This window comes from Temnothorax longispinosus, chromosome 11, assembly GCF_030848805.1.
Source record: "Temnothorax longispinosus isolate EJ_2023e chromosome 11, Tlon_JGU_v1, whole genome shotgun sequence".
NCBI classification, from domain to species: domain Eukaryota; kingdom Metazoa; phylum Arthropoda; class Insecta; order Hymenoptera; family Formicidae; genus Temnothorax; species Temnothorax longispinosus.
In genome coordinates this window covers 6,749,567-6,772,635 of record NC_092368.1, presented here as the reverse complement: position 1 = coordinate 6,772,635, position 23,069 = coordinate 6,749,567, and the positions used below count along the sequence as shown (strand labels likewise).

Sequence of the window (23,069 nt, the reverse complement as noted above, 5' to 3'; positions counted from 1 at the left end):
ACCTAGCGGAAAGGTCCGGGAAAACCAAGGGCGAGGGCGAAAGCGGAAACCACTGGGATCTCGGGCGGCGAGAGCAACGCGGCAGGCGTGCGGCGCGTGAGGCAGCGATGGCTGCCAATAATATGGAGGCACGCCGGCCAGAATAAAGTCCAGTCCGCTACCCAGGGACAAATTGAAGGAGTCGCTACGCCGCCGAAAGACCGTTGCGCGCCCCCGAAGGATCCACCTTACGACGATCCTGCGTTAAAATATCGCGCGAGCTTACAAGCTCGCTCCCGATTGGTTGGCGCGCCCCTACGGAAGGGGGTGCCACATCGATTCCGCAATCGAGCGGATTTAGCGAGACTCTCTGGTCGTCCGTCGGCGAGGTCGAACACGATAAAAGCTTGTTTCTTTAAGATTCGCGATAGCCGCCCCGAGTCGGGTATTCGTTTCGTCCTGCGACGACTTGGTACGAGGTGACGGCGAGAAGCCCTACGAGGAGGCATCGCATCGGTGAGGTTGCCCGCAAGTACTTAATACCGACATGTAACGCCACGACGCCGCCCTCCGGTGCGCGCTCTCCTCCGGAATTACGTTTGTAATATCGCGACACGTACGGTTCCTTGAAACCGAGTATTGAATAGCGATCGACAGCGAGAGCGAAGGGCCTCGGGATGGTATCGTGACCGCGGAATCGCGATAACGACGTGATAACAAGCCTCTGGAGATCGCGATAGATTCGTTGGCGAAATCCGGTAATGCGAGTCCGTTTTCGGGTAATGTCCGCGCTCGCGGTTGCGTCTCGCGCACACGGTGTTCACGGCGTATCGAATTACCAAAAATTGCGTAAGTCGGAATGTCGTCCGCGTCGGCACATCAATCGCGTCAACGTGCCGTTTATGTGGGCTAATTGCCTTAGGAGAGTGTTCGCGTAAGGATAAATATGTTCGGATGCGTTGTTTCGGTAGTGGCGTGTAAGAATTAGTCGTGCTGGCGGGAGAGCGTTATTCGCGTGATTTACTCCATTCTCGCGATAGGCTCAGTGCCGTCGGGATTGCGTGTTATTATTGCTCGCGTTAATTCCGCATATATTTTCCTCGCGTTCGTTCCGATATTTCGCGCTATTTCGAGTATCTCGGCGTATCATTCTGTGCGTTACGAAAATCACTGAAGACAGAGTATGGTATTCGCCGAATGCCTTGCGTTACCTTTGGTTATTTCTCGCGTTCGATTAAGTCTGTATTTTCGCGTTAGTTATAAGATTTCGCGTCTCCTGGCGATCGCGTCGGAATTTTTCTCGCGTTATTGCGTTGCGTACGGCCCTCATTATACGTTGAGCCGCAGCTTACACTACGATTCCATTGGCGTTAGGCTTAAGATAATTGGCGACAGAATTCTCGTGCGACTCTATATATACGTGGCGTTCACGCGCTCCGAGCGTGACGTCCCGTCCTCTCGCAATCTTTCCTGCAAGACCATATTTTCTATTTCCGTGATTGTTCCGCGTTTACTGTCGATGTTCCATATTAATTATAAGTTTCATCCTACTGTATTTCTCTGATCTAATCGCAGCGCATTCTGCGCGTTTACTATACGATAACGTAATACTCCGTTTATTTCTGGCGTCCGCGCTATCATTATTTTTGTTGTTTTATTTCTGACGCTATCGTGATTATTTGATTTGTTCGATTGACTGAAGCCAAATTGGCATGTATTATTTCACCCGCGAATTACGAAAGAATAAATGTTACTTTTGATTTGTCAATCGCTCGAGTTTGTGGCCTTAATTATTGTGTGTCACCCCGCCGGATATCGCGCTGCCCTTCATCACCCCCGCCCCAGCCCTTAGGTCGAGTTAGCCGATTCCTCGCACATCCGCACGTTTCGTCTCGCGTCTCGTCTCGGTTTTCTTTCGCGATTTCGCAGACGCGAATTCACGCGTCTGGCGCCCAACAGCAAAATCGTTTCGCGAAGTGTCGGAGGTGCGAGGGAATCGTCGGAGAGGCCTGTCACCTTTCTCTCCGTTTCCCCTTTTGATCCGGCACACGTCCCGGCGCGGTCCGGGAGTGCAAAAAGCCGTGACAGTACATATCCACAAACAAAGTATGCATATAAATAATTTAGTTCAATACAAATTTCAATAAGAAAATTTTAATAAACCGGAACCGAAAAAAGCTAATTTACAAAATACCAGCAAGAAAGCCGTTTGCCGAATGGAAGAAGAACACTGTACTCCCCGAAAATAAAACGGGGACCAGAAGAAAAATTTGTAACGATGCCCTGAAACTGCATCGCTCCGGCATAAACACCCTGCCGAGACCGCCCGGCCGATCACCCGCAGGGCGAAGAACGGGCACGGTGTGCCCACCGTATTTTTTAGCATGTAACGTTAAGAAGTCCGCGAACGGACTTACCGCGGCAACCGCCTCGACGCGCCGAGCGGTGCCGAAAGCGACCGAAGACCGCTGAACGCGATCGCGGCGTCGCGGCGTCGGGACGCCGCCGCGCCGTAATCACCGATCGTTCCGCCGCACCGTCCCGGCGCTCGCGATTGCCGTCGCTACCCCCGCTACTCCGTAACGCCGCCGCGACGCGTATATAAGCCAGGCGGCGTTAACACGTTTTGCGATTCCCTGATCATCCGTCTCACCGACCGCACAGATCCTGAATTCCCGCATCCGCTTATCCAAAGCCAGTCCGAAAGAAGGTAGAGCGCCTCTGGCATACTCTGCCTTCGCCGAGTGCGTCTCGGCAAACAACCAGCTTCATCCACAAGGCTATCCAAACGGGGGTAGAGCGTTTCTCTACCTCCACAGAGCGCTTCTCGCCGGATACCGCTCTGTCTCTCGACGCTTGTAGTCTGCCTCCACCGAGCGCTTCTCGGTGGCCGGACTCGCGCCGTTTTCCTCGATCTAGCCGCTCGTAGCCTCCGCCGAGTGCTTCTCGGTGGTCGAACTCGCGCTAGATCGATCCTTACGCCACCGGGCGCGAAGTCGCCGCGATTCTTTCTGTATATCGCCGCGATCGTAACCGCGTCCGCGAACTCCGCGATTCTCTGTATATCGCCGCCATCGTAACTGCGTCCGCGAACTTTGCGATTCTCTGTGTATCGCCGCCATCGTAACTGCGTCCGCGATTCTCTGGTATCACCGCTATCCTCTGTATATACCGCCGCTATCGTACCCGCATCCGCGAACTTTTGTACATATCTATCGACGCCGCGACCACGCCAATGTAATTACGCTTAATTGAATAAACTTTGTTACGTTTCACATTTTAACCGTCTTGTGTCTTCCTCCGCGCCTACTCCGAACCCTGACCAGCCGCGAGCTAGATCCGAGCTTCGAAAGCTAGGTTGTTTCAAATTCTTGATACGAAAAAGTATGATTGTAATCAGAATGTCGGTAATTTTGTGATATACGTTGATAACGACGAGAAACGTGGTGACAACGAGAAAAACGAAAAGATATGCCGCAATGAATGCGCCAAGAAGCCCGAGGAGAAAGAAACGGCAAAAAGAGCTTTGGAGGAGCAGATTGAAAAGTTTAAGAAACAGATGTCTGTGCTCAAGGACGAACTGTCCGATAAGCTTTGGCTTATCAGCAAGCTCAAAAATTTTATCAAGCAGCAGTTTACTCTGACACTATTAATTCATGGACCGAAAATTATAGCCTCTGCTCTATTACCGATAAGGCAAATGTCTGAAGATGCCCAAGAAACAATGAACGAGTACATAAAAAAGTTTCGAGAAGACTTCTCGAGAAAGTGCTCTCGAACAAAAACAACAGAAGATGTTTTTTGCGTCTTATGATCACATCTGATCCAAATATATATATCTAGTTTGCAAAAGTCTGCCACAAAAAGAATTAAAAACTATCACCAGTTGCCGTACAATTATTGATTCCACCATACATACAAGCTGCAGAAAAAAGACAAACGCAATGTCTAACAAACTCTGACATGTCTGATGAAAATTCAGATACTGACGAAGATGGTTGTGTAAAGTTCGCACCCCTACTTTCTGTAAAATTCGTAATTTATTGCATATCCCCGCAGGGTTCGCAATCTACTACCAATACTATCCTTCTCCTCTCACTTTAACCCTTTGGACCAACGGCTTAACGTCTATTTCCGAAAGACGGAGCCTAGTTTTCTCCACACAAGAGCCTATCTTGCACGGAGGGGCGCAGCTATCGGAAAAACATTCCATGCTTCATGGCTCTAGTGGACTCGAACCTGGTTCCTCAAATTACGAGTCTGGCGCTCTACCACTAGACCACACTGCCGCCCTGCACCCCTACTTTAATATTTTTTAGTTCTGATTAGAGTACCAGCTTCTTTTCAAAGAGTATAAGAGTATTTTTATGTTTATAAAAAGAGATCCGGCGATTAACTCTTTGAAAAATGATATAAAGAAGAACGTCAGTAATCATTCCGTGGTTAGCTGTCACAGAATGTCATATGGACACGACTTCGACTGGAATAAACCAGTAATCTTACATAAGGAGAAACAGACTAAGAAGAGGGAAATAGCAGAAATGTTTTTTATAAAAAAAATTCAACGATAATATAAATTTACAAAGAGACACAGAGAAGCTCAACGCTCTCTACGAACGTATTATAGAAAAGACATAATTTCCCACTTCTTACTCTGTTCCCCCTTCTTGATCGCTTTGAGCGGTACTGTTTTGTTGTTATCCGTGTCCGCACATTAACAGTACCATCGCCGACTCGACAAGTTCTTTACGAACGATCGAATATGCCGTGTCAACGGTCTTCTATATATATATTTTAATTATCAACGAACAAATTATGTAAGCACTTCATTTTTATTAATTGTGAACTATATATGTTACATGTCGTAATACTTTTTATCATTAGTTTTTAGATGTGGCGTAGCAGGCATTATGCCTAACTAATTAATAGTTATTGTACTCGAAACGCTTGAAAAGGACCTAAACCCGAGGTCGAAACGTAGCGTGCTATTTAATAAAGTTGGCCAGTTGGGTCGAATAAAATACACCTAAGCTGAATTTTTTTCACTTACTGGCGAGATAACTCTCAATTTGCTGTTTTCTTTGAAAAAGGCAATTAAAAAATGGAATGCTAACTTCACACCCAACTTTAAGACCGAATAGTTTTGAATAGCTCATCTGAAGCATTTTGGACGAGTACTAGAGTTCCTGATAAAAGAAAACTTTTTTAAAATTTTTTTCAAAAAACAAAAAAAAAAGTTTAATTTAAAGTCAAAATAGTTCTAAGTAGTTCATTTGATTCCCTTCGAAAAGTTCTAGAGTTCTTGATAAGTAAAAAACTGCAAAACCTTAGAATTGTTTTAAAAAATCATCATCAAAACGCAAATGACATTCACGGCAGACCTTCAAAATCGAATATCTTCTTTAAACTCCCATCAAAACGCCTGCAACTCTACCACTAACTAGTGACGATCCGGCCACTAGTTAAGAATTCAAAGATATTCGAAGATGCAACGGATGAAATTCGACTAAGCCCTGTTTCACACGTATCCGACACTGGACTACTGACGCCGGGTATCCGATCGCGAAGTATATGGATTAATATGGGAGCATTTACACGTTTGTCCGATAGCCGATTTGTGAAAACAAAGAAAATCGATCGGATACCCGGCATCGGTAGTCCGGTGCCGGATACCTACGTGTGAAACAAGTTTAAATCTTTCTGTCCGTAAACGGTACGAACACGGCACGGTTATGTCTAAATCGACCTTAAATCGGAGATATATTCACGGAAAGAGTTCGTTATACGAGTAATATTGATATAAATCTCGCAGCATCGATATGTACGCGTATAATCGATTAAAGGTGCGACGATAAGATTATCGTAAACAATATCAACGAATAAAATGCATAATTTAATGCATCGAGTACATTCATGGCGTATTAATAAGTTGAAGAAAATTTCGTGCAACGTGCGTAACTTTCTTTCATTTAAAAAGTATAATTTTATGAAATCATACGAAATTCTTTTTCTATACGGTTAATTCACTGCAAATCCAATTGTGTTACTTTAACTAAAGCTCTTCTTACACATTTCTTGTCGTTTTGAATAAAGCCATTTAACACAGTTGAACATATTAATATGATTAAACATGTTGATTTAAGGCTCCTGCTGGCTCGCGAGCCAACTCCGCGTTTTCGCACAGACAGCGTCACATTTGGCAAAACTGTGAACTATAAGCCGTGAAAAATGACACGTCAAAGCTAATTTATCCTTGCGATTTACAGCGTTATTCTTCATTTTAGTGCAGTGTTTTCACATTTAAAATTATTGTGATAGTGTTAAAATACACCGAAGATATCCACTTTATCGTGATTTAATATGTGCAAGCAAATACTTATTTCAATTCGGCAGCTGTCAAACGGCTTGTTTTCGTTCTTGATTAGGCAACATTCACTTCGACAAATGTGGATTACTATATAAAAGGGGATGTTTCGGTGTATTTTACAAATCTATTTTATCGTTTACAGGTGGTATTTTATCAAAAAACATTTTTATTTTAGTGTAAATCGCAAGAATTTTCATGATATGTTTTCATGACTTTCTCGCTTCTGACGTCATCAATCCAAGATGGCTGCAGTGAGTGAACAGGAGCCTTAACACGCAACAAAACATGTAAAACAAGCTTCAGTCAAATGTGTCATTTTTAAACGTATATGCGTGTAGAAATAACACACTTAGATTTACAGTGTCTGATAAAACGGCTTGCAAATACAATTAATTACAAAGTATTCTATACATATAGTCATTAGTCTATATACTCTATATAAATAAAAAATGGTATAGTTACTATAATTGTCCCTACGCTATTAAATATCAAAAGATAAAATTTAAACCAATACCTTGAGTTAAATAACATTTTGTTCTTTTTAATTACCATGTGTCGAAATTTATTATTTTATAACACAAATGATGTTATTTTAACTCCATTGACTAGTCAAATTAATAATTAAATTAACATTGTTTTAGTTAAATTAACCCTTTAGGAAGCACACATCGATCCCGTTGGAGTAAAATGTTATAATTTATAAGATAATCTTAAAAAACGTCCCTGATAAAAGTTTTTTGCTTTTTTTTTTTCTTAATTTACATAATTATGTACACAGGCCCCTAAAAGGTTAACGACATATTGAGTAGCAGAAATGGTCTTACTTCGCGTGGCTAATACTAGAAACAAGTTCACGCCGGTGAAACTGGAAACGATCAGTTAGATTACGTGATCGGAGGCACGTGATCGGAGGCACGTGATCGGTTGGCCGTGTATCAAACCCGCGGCCGACCGACCGGTCGCTCGCAGAATACGCGTTAAGTACGCGATCGCGTATACACGTACTCGTTCTCTCGGACCTACTACCGGTTATCACGCTGGCCACGGCGGCCTCACTCCCGTCCGCGTTGCGAACAGCGGCAAAACTACTACCTTTTGTAAATCTTCTGTAAATCGTGGCAGAAAGGAAAAAAGTGGCAAATCTGTGTTACAATCCAAAGATTCAAATGGCCTGAAAACTACGGTGGTGCGAGCACTGTCGTTTTGTATCGAAGGAGTCAGGCTGTCTTAAGCCATTGATTCTCTGCACGAGTCTCTTTGGGCCTGGAGTCAGAGTCAGTTACTGGTCTGGTGATGCGAATATATAGCCTCTTTCAGTCAAGTCATGCGCTGCAACACCTCCCAGTGGTCTCGCTGAACCGCTGCAATGAGGCTGTTCCGATTCAGTACGGCTCGGTCGCAAGATCTGATGTCGGATGGCCAGCGCGTTCTGCAGTAACCAAGTGGCGTCAATGGCGATCTGACTGCGCCTCTATATAAGAGCCTGTAGTGATACGGGCCCAAGTACCGCTGGTGAGTTTCGGAGCCAAGGAAAGTTACGGTTATCTAAAAAGCTCTCGGCTGTCAATCCGTTTGCTCCACAACACGCAATAAATATGAAGAAGTTAAGAATGAATCTTCACGCCTGGGTTTTCGGATGGTCCAGGCAATGCACGCACGATGCGAGATTGATGACTCGGTTAGTGCGGAGACACCCAGTGACTCCGTAGCTGGCTCCTCGAGAGTAGGCGCTAGTTATCGGGTATAGAAACGATTACGCCTCTTGACGCACAAAACTCATGCCACGAGTAGCCGTAGCCCCAATAGCCTTCTTCTTCCTTCCTCTTCTTTGTAAATTTTATGGCACCTAATCCTCCTCAAGATCACATAACGGCCAAGAACAAGTCAAATATAATAAATACAGACTTGAAAGATTCAATCCAAACTCGGCGCTGATTGCATCAGCAATCTTCAAAAATTATTCAGGACAAAACACGTCCGAATATGTCTACGGTCTCGACGAGACTTACCCCCGGTAACCGTGTCAAATTCAAATAAAAATAAATAGTAATAAGTTATTTCGTGAATGGATATCCATCTGTGTCAAACGCAGTGCACGGACACTGCGTTTCAAGCACGCCCGGCGCCGGGGATCGACTCGCAACGGTGGCGGGATTCGCGTCCGCTTCTCCCACGTTGCAAGGCCGGCCAACTTCGACTCCCCGGCTAAAGTAAAAGATAATCGCATGCTTTAATGGGCTTGGAACCCTTAAGGGAAAGTCGTTCGGCTGATTCGATTCGGAGTCGTAGATCAATGAGACCCTTTCGTCGGGACTGGAATCCGATTGAGCCTGATGATCGATCAAATGATGCTTTTGTTTGAACCGTGACTGACCCATTTCGCAAAAACCCTTCGCGAATAAATTGTTATTGATTTTCAACTTCGTGATGTTCTCGTTTTGGTATGCCGTCACCGCGATAAATTCCGTCTCCTTGAAAGCGAACAACGCGGTTGAATGAGTAAAGAGCTCGTTGTAGTTCTTCGCATCGAAGCAACGAACTATCCAGATCCTAGGAACGTATTTGTACATCGATGTTAATACCACGTTATTATTGGGGTCGTTGATGTTGTTCGTGAGCTTCAATTTATTGAAGCTGATCGGATTGTCCATCCAGTGGCTCCCCGTTGCCGGACTCTCGGGATGCTCCTATAGCCGAAAAGCTGTTGCGGCTCTGCCGGCCCCGCAAAGCTCCAGTCACTCATATTGCTGTTCTGGCCCCTGTTCTGGTATCCACAGTAATTGCGACAGCGATCGGAGGCCGGTGCTATCTCCATGAGGACATAATATATCTCACGTTTCTCCAAACCGTTTACATTTATTTGTACGGACGGAAACATGTGCCGACCGCTCTTGGTAATTATCATTTCTGTATTATTCTCGGAGAATTGCTGCCAGAAATTTCAATTAAGCAGCTCCACGTTGACTCCGCACGGCAATGGGGGTTGAAATACCCATTCGCTTGAATTCATCCTCTCACCTAATTTACGTTGGAGAGCGATCGGTCACTGCGCGAAGAGTGGCGATGCCAGTTGCATATTCAGTTCCAAGAGCATCAGTGCATTGTATAGATCTTGAATTGTATAGATCTAGGAGCATTGTATAGATCTTGAAGAAACTTCTCCGATGATCGACGTGTCTTCTCCGATACCGTCGGTGTAAGATATAAGGCAAACACGGAACCGGTCAGAACGAACGTCCAAATCACGTGTAGTTGTAAAATGGAACTGAGACAACCGATTCTCGCCTACCAGTGACCTACCACAAAACGGGATCAGTGCAATCTGCCGAACTAGGCAAACTATATGTGTCGTCGGTCGTTCGGCGCACATGAGACAACTGTGTGTCCATAAACTTTTTGTTCTTTCTGCCGTGATTCACAAAAGGTAATATATAAGGTAACAAATAACGTTCACGTGATAATTTTAAATGCCATAATCACACTAATCTACTGAGCCAGTTAAAATAAATATTAACTCATTACGCGTTGTGTTAATCAATTTGTCGTAACTTTCTCTTTCTTTAATCCTTTAGGGGCCACACATCGATCCCGTTGGAGTAAAATGTTACAAGTTATAAGGTAGTCTTAAAAGACACGTCCCTGATGAAAGTTTTTTTAGTTTTTTTAGTTTTTAATTGTTTTTTTGTTCTTTTTTTTAGTACATAATTATGTACACAAGCCCCTAAAGAATTAAAAATGTTCAGATACTGTCTGTTCCTTTTCCGGGTAATCTCAGTAGAGATATCCTGCACTTCTTCAAGCTTCTCATATATTATACATATTTGCCTTTCCGCTGAATCTCGATCAGTCGAATTCAAGGTATTAAGATTCTCTAATGATTCGATAATATTCCAACAACGTTCAGACGAAGGAATTATTAGATTAATGTGTGTACAAATGGCAACAACTGGCTTCTTTTATGTACATTTTACATTAGCGATATATATTGGCGATATTTAGACCCTGATAAAAATATGTGCACGGAAAAAACGGTTTTGCTAAAGTATCTAAAAATTTAGCTAAATATACATCTAATATCTGAAAATAATTTTGTTACACCATTAAAATAATTATAGTAAGTCGCTGAAATATGATGATTCTGTAAAAAAATTGACATTTTAACAATCAGTTCTACATAATTATTTTGATGGACCAACAAAATTATTTTCAGATCTGTATCTAGCTAAATTTTTAGATACTACGAGTAGAGGAGAGTGGGCTCCCTTGAGCCACGGGGTCCAATGTGACAGTGCGAGTTTTCTGTATTAACGTTCTGCAAAATAGTAACGGTGGGTATGAAAACTTTCGTTTTCAAAACATATAACTTCCATCAAAAAATTATGCCGAAATAAGCATATATACTTTAATTAAAGGCAGATATGTAATTGGAGCCTTGCAAAGTAAATTTTTACTTGTCATAACTTTTTGATATTTATGGATTTCTAAGAATTCTACAGTTAAAAAAAAATTTATAAGACGTTCGTCGGGATCTAGGTTCAATACTAAAGTGCGCACAAAAGCGTTTAATTGTTTTGTATCTGAAATATTTACGATAAATAATATCAATGTTCAGTGGGGTCCAATGTGACGCAGGTTGATGGGGTCTTCTGTTCCACGCTTACAGAACTACACTTTTTCCTATAAAATGGAATAATTTCCATCGATATAATCATCTCCACACTTTTATTTTCTCTTTTTTTCACCCTTTAGTTACAGATCACATGTAATCGAGTCGCTATGAGGCAATATTCGTTTCTACTAAAGTGAGATTATATCGATGTTCAGTGGGGTCCAATGTGACGCAGGTTGATGGGGTCTTCTGTTCCACGCTTACAGAACTACGCTTATTATTTTCTCTTTTTTTCACCCTTTAGTTACAGATCACATGTAATCGAGTCGCTGTGAGGCTTTGTTTTCAGTTTTCAATTAGATCTCTTCTACGTGTCACAGAATACCCTACCTTTCACATTACATGTCACAGTGTACCCTACACTATGGCTCAATCGACCCCACGCTTTTGGTCCACTGTGAAAAACGCAACATTTCGAAATATCATTATTTTTGCAAAATATTTATGAAAATTTACTTCTTAAATCATTTACAAACAAAGTTTATTATATTAAACATCGAATAGTCTCATTTATATTATAATAAAGTTATTAAAAATTATTTTTAATGTGATTTGAAAAAACGTGGTTCAAGGGTGCCCACTCTCCCCTACAAAATTCGATTTTGCGAAGCGCAAACGAAAGCCAGACTTGCAGAGTTTCTTAATCACGCATCATGGAAATGCACACCTTTAAGGACGTTCTCTCGTTCTTATACTAGAGAAAATCGATTTTCTTAGGATTTCCTTGAAACTGTGAATATACGTTAATTTAGGTGTGCTTTATGTGTGGTATAAATTTCAGTACCTCTTCCGGGATAAAAAATCAAGATACTGAGCCTCAAAGTTTCAACTTTTACTAATGAAAAGGTTTTCCAGGCCAAACGGTAAGAGATACGAGGTTGGCCAAGAGGACCAAAGTTGCTTCTCTCGTCGAGTTCTATAAGGAAAAAATGCCAAAACTAACAAAAATTAAATTTAAAATTTTTTTTTAAACTTTGAGGCTCAGTATCTTCATTTTTTATCCCGGAAGAGGTACTGAAATTTATACCACGCATAAAGCACACCTAAATTAACGTATATTCACAGTTTCAAGAAAATCCTAAGAAAATCGATTTTCTCTAGTATAAGGACGAGAGAACGTCCTTAATCTACACATACGGAAAAAACGGTTTTCTGTTTAAAAATAATTTTGTTGCACCATTAAAATAATTATAGTAGGTCGCTGAAGTATGATGATAATGCTGTAAAAATTTTGATATTTTAGTAATTAGTTTGATTCTTTTACATAATTATTTTGATGATGCAACAAAATTATTTTCAGATCTATATCTAGCTATATTTTTTGATACTTCAGCAAAACCGTTCTTTCCGTGCACCATTCTTCTGCATACTCTTTACAAATATAGAAAGAGGATATCGAAAAATAAAAATGCGTTAAGTCATTACAATGTTAAATTTACGTAAAAATCCATGTACACGGGAAACTCGAAATTTTTCTCTCTCTCTAACAAAAACTCACGTTTTCACGCCAAATCGCGTGTTACGATATCGTATTAAAACTTATAATAAACGACTGTTTCGGCCGAACTTCAACCGATGACATAATGTGCGCCTTTAAATATTAAAAAAAAAAACATAATTATACTCAATGTATACAAAATAGAAAACAATAGACGTTTAGCTTGTACACGTAAGTGAATCTCGCGTATCATTAATGTATATTATAGAAGCGTACTTAGCGCCATTTTTTTCACCTTTTGTAAAAGTAACATTTACGTGGTATCATTAACAAAACGATATTTTCACAAGCTAGTACTATTCAGTATATCCGCTGTAATCTACTTTTCATTAAAAAGTACTCTTTCGTGAATATACTGTAGATACTAATAAATTCTATATTTAGTAAAAACACAAGAAACGCTATCATTTATAAAAACTTATTTAACCGATAAGCTTAAAGATGCAATTAATTATATGAATTTAATTTTAATTGTCATATACAAATTATCTAATAAAAATTCGAACAACTTCCACTTAAAAATGATTAAATGTCTAATACAAAATCTAAATTTGTATAATATAAAGTTTATCTTTAATTTTGCATATAATAAAAAAAAGAAAATATCTTATTAATTATTTCGGCTCGTGCGGAAGGAAATTATTTAATTTTCAGATCCAATTAAGGTATAAAGGTACCTATATATCCGGACATTTAAGAGTAGGTAAATGTACCAATGGCTGGACACGTACCTATGTCTGGATAACTTTAAAAAAATATAAATTTATGGAAATAAACGTTTGGATACCATATAACTAAAGTTTCAAATTACAAGAAAAAATATTTTTATCTTTAATTTTAATTCGCGTTATACTTATAAATAATAAAGGTGTCCAGATATAGGTACATATATATATATGTCCGGGTATTGGTACTTTTAACTTAATTTCTAAATGTTGAGCAAGACATAATATATTAACTTCTTAATGGCTAATTAAGAAGATATTCGACTTCGAAAATGCGACGCGTGAAATTCGACTATTGTAAGTCCGCATTAAAATTTTGTTTTGAAAGTTCTAGACGTTCTGATAAGAGTTCCGTTTTTTAGTAGAACTCTAAGAATTCTGAAAGAAATTTCTATAATCGAAAACGATTCGGTCAATAGTTAAGAAGATATTCGACTTCGAAGGTCTGCCGTGAACGTCATTTCCATAAGTTTTGATGATGATCTTTTAAAATAATTCTAAAGTTTTGGAATTTTTTACTTATCAGGAACTCGAGAACTTTTCGAAAGAAATCAAATGAGCTACTTAGAACTATTCTGGCTTAAAATCAGACTCTCATTTTTTTTGTTTTTTGAAAAAAAATCGAAAAATGTTTTCTTTTATCAGGAACTCTAGTCGTCAAAATTCTTTAGATGAACTATTCGGTTTTAAAGTTGGGTGTAAAGTTAGCATTTTTTAATTACTTTCTTCATAGTGTTAATCGCTGGAACTCTTTTTATAAATATAAAAATACTCCTATATATACTCTTCGAAAAGAAGCTGAAACACTAATCAAAACTATCGAATTTTAAAGAAAGGGTGCCAACTTCACACACCCGACGAAGATTCTGATGATAAAATTTAAATAACAAATTTTATAAATTTTGTAATCTCTTTTTTATTTTAACTATTCCAATGTTAATAAATTTTTAATTTAATAAACACTAATTTAATAAACTAGACGACAAATAATGCCGAGAAAGCCATTTGCCAAATGGAAGAAGAACACTGTGAACACTATGCTCCCCGAAAAAAAACAGGGACCAAAAGAAAAATTCTTGACACGGAAAAGTATGATTGTAATCAGAATGTCGGTAATTTTGTGATATACTTTGATGACGACGAGAAACGTAGTGACAACGAGAAAAACAAGGAGATATGCTGCAAGGAATGCGCCAAAAAGCCCGAGGAGAAAAAAATGGCGACAAGAGCTTTGGCTTGCCGCGCGGCAAGTGTTTCCGCGTCCTGTGTGCAGAAGCCATTAGAAGAAGAAGAAGAAGAAGAAGCATTTCTTGCCAAAATCGCCAATTCGAGAAGCTAAGAGAATTAGTGTGTTGACTAAAATACGCCGAAGACGTGTCCTAGGGGGGTGGTGCGGGGGGGACAACAAAGCCCCACTTGTCCACGCTTCAACCTCATCCACACCGCCCCGTGCATGGGGGTGGTGCGGAGGGCGAAGCCCCCCCCCCTCGCCCACGCCACACATCCACGCACACTGACCTGCATGGAATTATGGGGGGGAGGGTGCGGGGGAGAGCAAAATCTGATTTCAGTATCTTTATATGTATGTATCTTTTATATGTATGTATCTTTATATGTATGTAACGATCGAGGAATCTGTTGCACATTATTTTATATTTATTACCTTGCTTATTTTATTGCTTTTGCAAAAAAGTTTAGTTATTCTTAATAGATCCTTGCCGATTTTTAAGTTATAATATTATTGCGATCTTCTTTCAATGAGAGTTAATATTATAGAAACTTATAATATAAGGTGATGTTCTGTCACGAACCCCGAGGTTACTGTGTCGTATATTCTATTATTGTTTCATATTATTATATTAGACTGATGCTGATAGAACCGAATGTGAAACAGTAAGAAGGTCGACTTTATAGTGAAATTATAACTAAAATTAAGCGGTAACAATAACGTATACTTATTTTTCAAAAAATTCGGCCTTTACTGAGACTTATAAACTTTATTATTAGGAAAGTTCAAAATTATATAAATTTTTAGTTAAATTTATGTTAAATTGATAGATATAAGTAAAAGATAAATACGAAAAATAATTTCTCAGAGTAATATTAAAATCTACCGACATTGTAGTTGGAAGAAACTGTTTGTAGCTTATCGATACATATATATACATATAATATACCAAAGTACATGCGTGAGCGGGGGGGGGGGGAGAAGCCTAGTATAGCATATTTATAACTACAAAGCCTAAATTAGGCTTATATAGTAATGGTATAAAAAATTAAAATAATTACGAATTATTACAGCCAATTTATCTCATGTTTAAGGAAATCTGATTTCAGGTTTATATTCTAAAAATATGCTATATATATTATATATATATATATATATATATATACACTGTGACGTGGCAGTTTCGCTGCACCGTTGCAGCGCCCCGCCGCCGTCACAAGGCGCAGGTTTCGCGACCTTTTATGCCCGAGGACGGTTCAATAAATCGCTGCGAGATCTCCAGGGGGCCTATTCTAATCGCGTTGCGTTATGCTAATCCCTTCTTTTTATTTTTGTATCATTTGCGCGGCGCCTCACCGAGCCGAAAACCGGAGTTCCTGAGACGATGCTGAGAATCACGGAAAAACGGAGTCGACGACAAGGACAGAGGCGAGAAATCAGACGACGGCAAGCCAATTTCGATGATGCTCGCGGGCCGCCGAGCGCAGGGGAGCGCGAGAGGATACGCGCGCGGCGCGTGACATAGCGACGGGCGGATCCGTACAGGCAGGGCCCCGGGACGTCGGGGCAAAAATCAGCTCACCTGCCCTCCTTACGCTACTGACCAGATTCCGGGATGGATGGCCACCATCCCCGGACCGAAGAGGAGAAACACGGAGGCAATCACGTCCCGTCCGCTGCCGGGAAGAATCCCGGAAAATCACCGCGCGAACGAAGGGCCGTCGAGCGCCCTGCGAAAAGCCGTGACTAACGGCCCTGTGCGAGGAGATACCGCGAGCCTGCGAGCTCATCCCCTATTGGTCCGCGCGATAGCGTCGCGGGGCCGCGTACGCCTGGGGTGGGGTACGCTATCAATTCCGCCATCGAGCGAAATTTCGGGAGTATTCTTGAGCCGTTCTCGATCGCCGACGCACGTAACTGCGAACCGTTGTGCTCGGTCTTGCGACCGGAGTCGCCCTTTGAGGCGCATAAGATTTCGGGCTGTATTCTTCCTACCCTTGGAACGACGGCGAGGATCCTCGGGAGAGAATCGACTTACGGTGAGGTTGCCTCGCGTAACATAATCATGTAAAGCCACGACACCGCTCCCTGGGTAGCGCTCTCGCTCGGGAATATTCGCGATAATTACGTACTCGCCGACAAGGCGTATTTGGCGATCGATAGCGAAAGCGAGGGGCCCCGGACTGGTCTCGTGGCCGTGGGATCGCGACCGAAATCTACGACTCCTGGAGATCGCGGTAAAAGCGCCGATGACGACGTTCGATATTGCGAGTACGCCATTTCTCACGCCTTTCGCGTTCACGTCCGCGTGCCGCGTTGTGCGTAGTAATTCACCCGGCCGAATATTAATCGCGTGGTAGTATTAATTGCATCAGACGGTTGTTCGCGCTGGTAATTACGTCGCTCGCGATTCGCGTCCGGACACTTAGCGTATCTACGCGGTATCGGTTGTGCCGAGACATTATTCCCGTGATTGCGTCCTGATGTTACCGGCCTTGCCGTATTGTTCGCGCCTGAGTCTTGCTTTCGAGCACGTACGTAGGATAATAACTGCGTGAGATTATCGTCCGCGTCGACATCTTATTTGCGTGAGAACATTGTTCGCGCCGATTGACTCCTGGCGTTGGGACGTTATTCGCGTGATAAATGACGGTAAAATACGGATCACCCCGAGTGATTAGTTACGTCCAGATGTTATTCGCGTTATATTAAGAAGATTATTCGCCTTAGATTAAGAATATTATTCCCATTAGATTAAGATTATTATTCGCGGTAGACTACAATTATTCCTTGCGTTAGATTAAGATTATTAGCGACAAAATCTCTGCACGGCCTTGAGCCCTTGCGATCACGCGCTCCGACCGTGACGCGCTATCATGTCGTGCCAGCCCACGCAATATTATTTCACGTTACTCCGATTATGTTTTGCCGATGTCGCCGGCTCTATTAATTTGAAGCCTTCGGGAAGTTAGTTTTCTTTTCATATTATCTTGTGTAATGCCGGCGCCTTCCGCGCGTTTATTAAATTAGCGTAATTTTCCGTGCTTTTCTGGCGTCCGCGTTATCCTTTCTGTGTTATTCAAATTTGACGCCACGTTATCAACCATCTACTTGCTTTATTAATGAAAGCCAAATTGGCCATTATTATTTTCTCTAAATCGATTATACAATAAATGTCACTCTTTATTTGTTAGCCGATTGAAGTTATGATTTATGTGTCACCCCGCCGGATATCGCGCTGCCCTTAATTAATCCCGCCCTGCTATTAGGCTGAGCTAGCGATTCTCTCGCACCCCGACGTGTTTCGTTTTGCGTCTCTCTCTTTTGGTTATTAGCGATTTTGCGGACACGAATTTACGCGTCTGGCGCCCAACCTTAAGCTCGTTTCGCAGAGTGTCGGAGGTGCGGGAGAATCACCGGACAGGCCTATCACCTTTCTCTCCTTTTCCCCTTTTGATCCGGCACACGCCCCGGACCGCTCCGGGAGTGAAAAAGCCGTGACAACACACATATGTATATATAATATAGTATGCTAAGTAATTTTTATGACTTTTCAAAAAATTTGTAACGATGCGCCCCGTAATACGCATCGTTCCGGCCGAACATCAAGGCGAGACCGCCCGGCCGACCATCCGCCGAGCGAAAACGGGCACGGTGTGCCCACCTTATTTAATACTTGTAAACGATAGGAAGTCCGCGAACGGACTTACCGCGGCAACCGTCTCAAAGCGCCGAGCGGTGCCGAACGCGACCGAAGACCGCCGAACGCAATCGCGGCAGTGGGGCGAATCTATCAAAAACCGGATATTGGACGAAAAAATGAAAAACGTATAATTTAAATTTTGATGAGATTTTATGTTAATATATATCCTAAACTATAAATAAATGTGCTTATAATTGATTTTATCCTTTGTTATTTCCTCAAAATGATCTGATAAAGTATGACATTTTCGTGAATACTGAAATTCTAATAATTCGATAGGTTACTTTCTAAAGTCTCCGTCGAAAGTATAACTGCGAATATGAGTTAAATGCCTATCAGAACTTATTTATTAGGGTTCAAAAAACATATTTATTTTAGTTTTATGTCATTTGAGTACTATTATATATTAATAAATATACACGACATATTCGACTATTAAAAATTTCTTACTTCAATATTCAAACAGGAAGAAAGTTTGTGGATTAGAATGGATTAAGGTTTACTCTGCGCCATTTGATAGGACAAAGTGTCTAGTTTTTGTCCATATATGATCATTCATCCCCCTTCGTCCCCCTTTTTGAGATAATTGACCTCAAAGTTCACTCGACATAGTCAAACGTCGTCCATGAATAGCTCAGTGGACGACGTTCGATCATGTCGAGTGAATATGGATGTCTATTTTCTCATAAAAGAAAGACGATATATAATTATATAAGAAAGAGGATATATAATTTGTTTAAATATTGCTATTTTATAACAATTAATTACATTAATTAATATAATAGCAATATGATAAATATTATTGGATAAATGTATTTGGAGTACTGCCACTTACATTCTGTAAATCCATGGGCCAATAAGATTGCTCTACGTTAAATTATTCGTTCTCCTCGAGGGGGGAGGGGAGGGGGAAGGGAGGAGAGGGAAAGAGGAGGAAATAAAAACAGCGGAGATAAGAACTTTTCGTTAGTCTTTCTCGATCAGTAGTCGATTAAAGACTTTTTGATTTTGAAAGTTTTGATTTTTGTCGTTGCTTTATACAATTCACTTTGCGTCCTTTTCAGGATACAGTGAAAAATATATAGAATATATAAAGTATATAGAAGATTATACTTTAACACGCTCGCAAAATGGAAAATTTCCGAACAAATCGTCAACTTTTTAATTGTATGCGTGCAAATAATCTTGATTTATCAAATTATGAGACTTTAATAAGCCACATAATATCATGTATTGATACTGAATTACCCAAAATCGCGTTGGAACCATTGAAACAAAAATTCATAAACACGAAGAATTTGAAGTCAAAATGGACAGCTAGCCGTTACGATTACAATTACATTACAATTACAGTTACATTGTTGGATTCGCTGTTTCGAATGCTTATTACACATTTCGTATAAAATTAATATCAAATGTTGGTCAGCGAGGAATGAGAGTCATAAACGAAAAGTCGAGCAAAGAAAAAGAGAGATACAGACTGCCTTCAGAACAAAAGCAGGTCTCTTGATAGACTTCGTGAAACAAGGAAAAGGTACATCCAATGATGGCAACACGGCCAAAAAATTTTTTGCTAATCCAGAATTATCAGCTGCCATTACAGGTTTAGAAATAGGACAAATAGGAATAAAAACTTAATAACTCGATTTGGAGTTTTGTTGCAAGTAATCGCTAGCGGTAATAGGATTAACGTGTTGGAATTCGAATCCTATGCTTTTAGAACTGCCGAATTATTTGTATCATTATACCCATGGTACTACATGCCAGTCTCAGTCCACAAGTTATTGATTCATGGCAGTGATATTATAAAAAATGCTATCGTACCAATAGGACAATTATCTGAAGATGCTCATGAAGCAAACCATAAATATTTTAGAAAATATAGAGAAAATCATTCGCGAAAAATGTCGCGAATACAAAATATGAAGATATTTTAATAATTTGATAATTCCTTCAGATCCAATAATATCTAATTTGCGAAAAATTATGGGACATAAAAAGAAAGAATTAACTGAAGATGCAAAATGTTTATTATATTTCAGCGATAATGATGTAGATGATGATTAAGTTCAAGAAATAGATGTGAGAAGCAAGAAAAACAGTTCCTTTTCTATTATAAAACTCACAAAAATTAAACATTCCGAGGTTTAAGACTATCATTGAAAATCAAATTAACTTTATTTTTTAACCGACTTCAAAAAATGAAGGTTCTATATATATTCGGCGTGTATGTATGTATGTATGACTACGATTTTCTTTAAAACTACTGAACGGATTTAAATGCGGTTTTTACTGTCCTATAGAGCAATTCTTCAGAAAGGTTTTGTACATAAAATATCGCGCTAAAACATCAGGGTACGAAGCAGTAAGAAAATATGCGATAATAATTATTCATATTAATTTAATGAAGCACTAAAAAAGTATAAAATAAAAAATTTTTTTAAAAATAGAACCGACTTAAAAAAAACTAAAAAGTATTTAAAAAATAAAAAAATTATCTATGCGCTTTATGAAAAATTGTTAATTAAATAATTTTGATTTTATACATTAAATGTATAATAATCGTACATTATTTATGTCAAGTTTCAAGTCATTTCATTGAAAAATGTAGAAGTTATAAGCAAATGACCGAAAAATGAGGCGTTCGCCCCACTGTGGCGCCGTAATCTCCGACCGTTCCGCCGCCATACCGGCCAGCTTCCTCATCCACAAGGCTATCCGAACGGGGGCAGAGCGCTTCTCTGTCTCCACCGAGTATTTCTCGCCGGATACCGTCTCGCGCCCAGACGCTTGCAGCCTTCCACCGGGGGTAGAGCCACCGTACTCTGCCTCCACCGAGCGCTTCTCGGTGGTTGGACTCGCGCCTTTGTTTCCTCGATCTAGCCGCTCGCAGTCTTTCTCGGGGGTAAAGCCTCCGTACTGCTCCGTACTCTGTTTCCACCGAGCGCTTCTCGGTGGTCGGACTCGCGCTAGATCGATCCTGCCGCCATCCGAGCGGAATCACCGTGATTTTATCGCCACGTCCGCGTTTCGCGCCATTTCGACGCGCCCCACTCCGTGACACCGGGAGCACCGGCTCCGCCCGTACCGAGAAACTTTGTAACGCGGTTCGACACACGAACTTCCGAAATCACCGGCTCCGCTCCGTACGCACCGCGCTTTACCTCGCGCCGCCCGCAGCGAACCGATCATCCGCCGCGATCGCATCACGCGTGTACCCGGCCGCTAGTGCCATCCCGCGAGAATCAGACTCACACGCGCCTTGCATTGTGCCACGCCGGTTCATCTCGCACGCCTCCGCATGCATCACGACATTATAGTCTGCGCACAATAAATCTTTGTAAATATCCCGAGCCTTTGTTACTATAGAATAAACTCTTGTTATTTTGTTACCAAAAACAATACGCTTTCATTCTGCCAGCATACGCCTCGCTTCTGTTCCTCCGCGCCTCCTTCGAACCCAGCCCAGCCGCGTGCTAGATCCGCGTATCGAAGTCAGGTTGTTTTAAATTTGAAACAAATTATTTACGACAAACTTTTGGAATTTTTGCATATTATTATTATAACTAACACGTAGAATATTTACAAAATTTTTAGTTTGTCAATAATAGCATAATAGTGATATCTTTACTTTGGTAAGACTGCAATGCATATAATAATAAAAAATATGATTTTTATTCTTATTATTAAGTTATTCACTTGAGAAGCTATGTTAATTAACGTTATATATTCAATATCGCGCTTCAAAGCTTGAAGCTTGCATATTATCTTTTTACCAATCTCAAATTTAAATCTAAATAATTCTTTTCAATGTAGATGATAGGTATGGTTAAGAGAAAACGCTTAACTTTTGAAGACATAAGCCCTATTCTTAAAAGACGCAAAATTATTGAAGACGCAATAGCCATGCTAACAATACTTTATCATCTGGATATTTACAATCCACTCTTTGTGAATTTTAATAACATTACAAGGTGGCTAAATGTAACAGATATAAATATATCAAATAGTAAAATTGATATATTCGGTAATAAAATTGATTATTTGCCAAAGAAATTTGGTACTTTGGTTTGTCTTCAACGGCTTAATCTATCACGGAATAACTTGAGTCAATTTGGATGGTCGTGGTTAAATCAAGTTTTCATTAGAAAGACTTTGCTTTTTTTAGATATAAGTTATAATTGGGTATGTCATATATTGTGTATTTAAGATATTACAAAATCATTGATAAAAGCGATTTTATCATGTCTTAAATGTTTCAAAAAATATTTGATTAATAGCACCCTGCCATCATAAATATGTGATCCTATTATAATATTATTCATAGCTTCCCGAATTATCAGAGCATATCTGGAAGTTGGGCGCTTTAGTGGAACTGAGTGTTAGCCACAACATATTGGGACGTTTGCCACCAAGGATTGAAAATGCAGAAAATCTTAAAATTTTGGATTTGTCACATAACAAGTTATTACATTTACCCGCAGGAATCAGCAAGAGAACAAATAAACTGCAAACTGTAAATATTTCAATGAATCCATTAGTAACCGCTCCCGTAAAATTCATATATGACACAGTGAAACCAAATATTGTTCAGATTGCAGCGAGAAGACTTCAACAACATTGCAGGTTTGTTGCTTCTTTTTCACAATTATAAGGATTATTTTAGTCTTATATTAATGGCTATTGCAGATGCTCGTTATCGTTTCATTTGGGTTGACATTGGAGACTACGGTATATATTATTACAAGACTGTAACTTTAAAAACAAGGTCTGTCAAGAATGTATAATAAATTAATTAAAAGACGGCGATACGAGTCAAGCGCGGTACGTGGTGCGCAACTAGAGAATTAATAGTTACAGAAGTAACGAATAACAATGTATATACGTATATACATATATT

At 40.3% G+C, this 23,069-nt stretch overlaps 1 pseudogene; it reads right to left on the bottom strand.

Moving 5' to 3' along the window:
* Positions 1 to 8,400: 8,400 nt before the first annotated feature.
* Positions 8,401 to 21,404, bottom strand: LOC139822279 (T-box transcription factor TBX2b-like; annotated as a pseudogene).
* Positions 21,405 to 23,069: the final 1,665 nt, after the last annotated feature.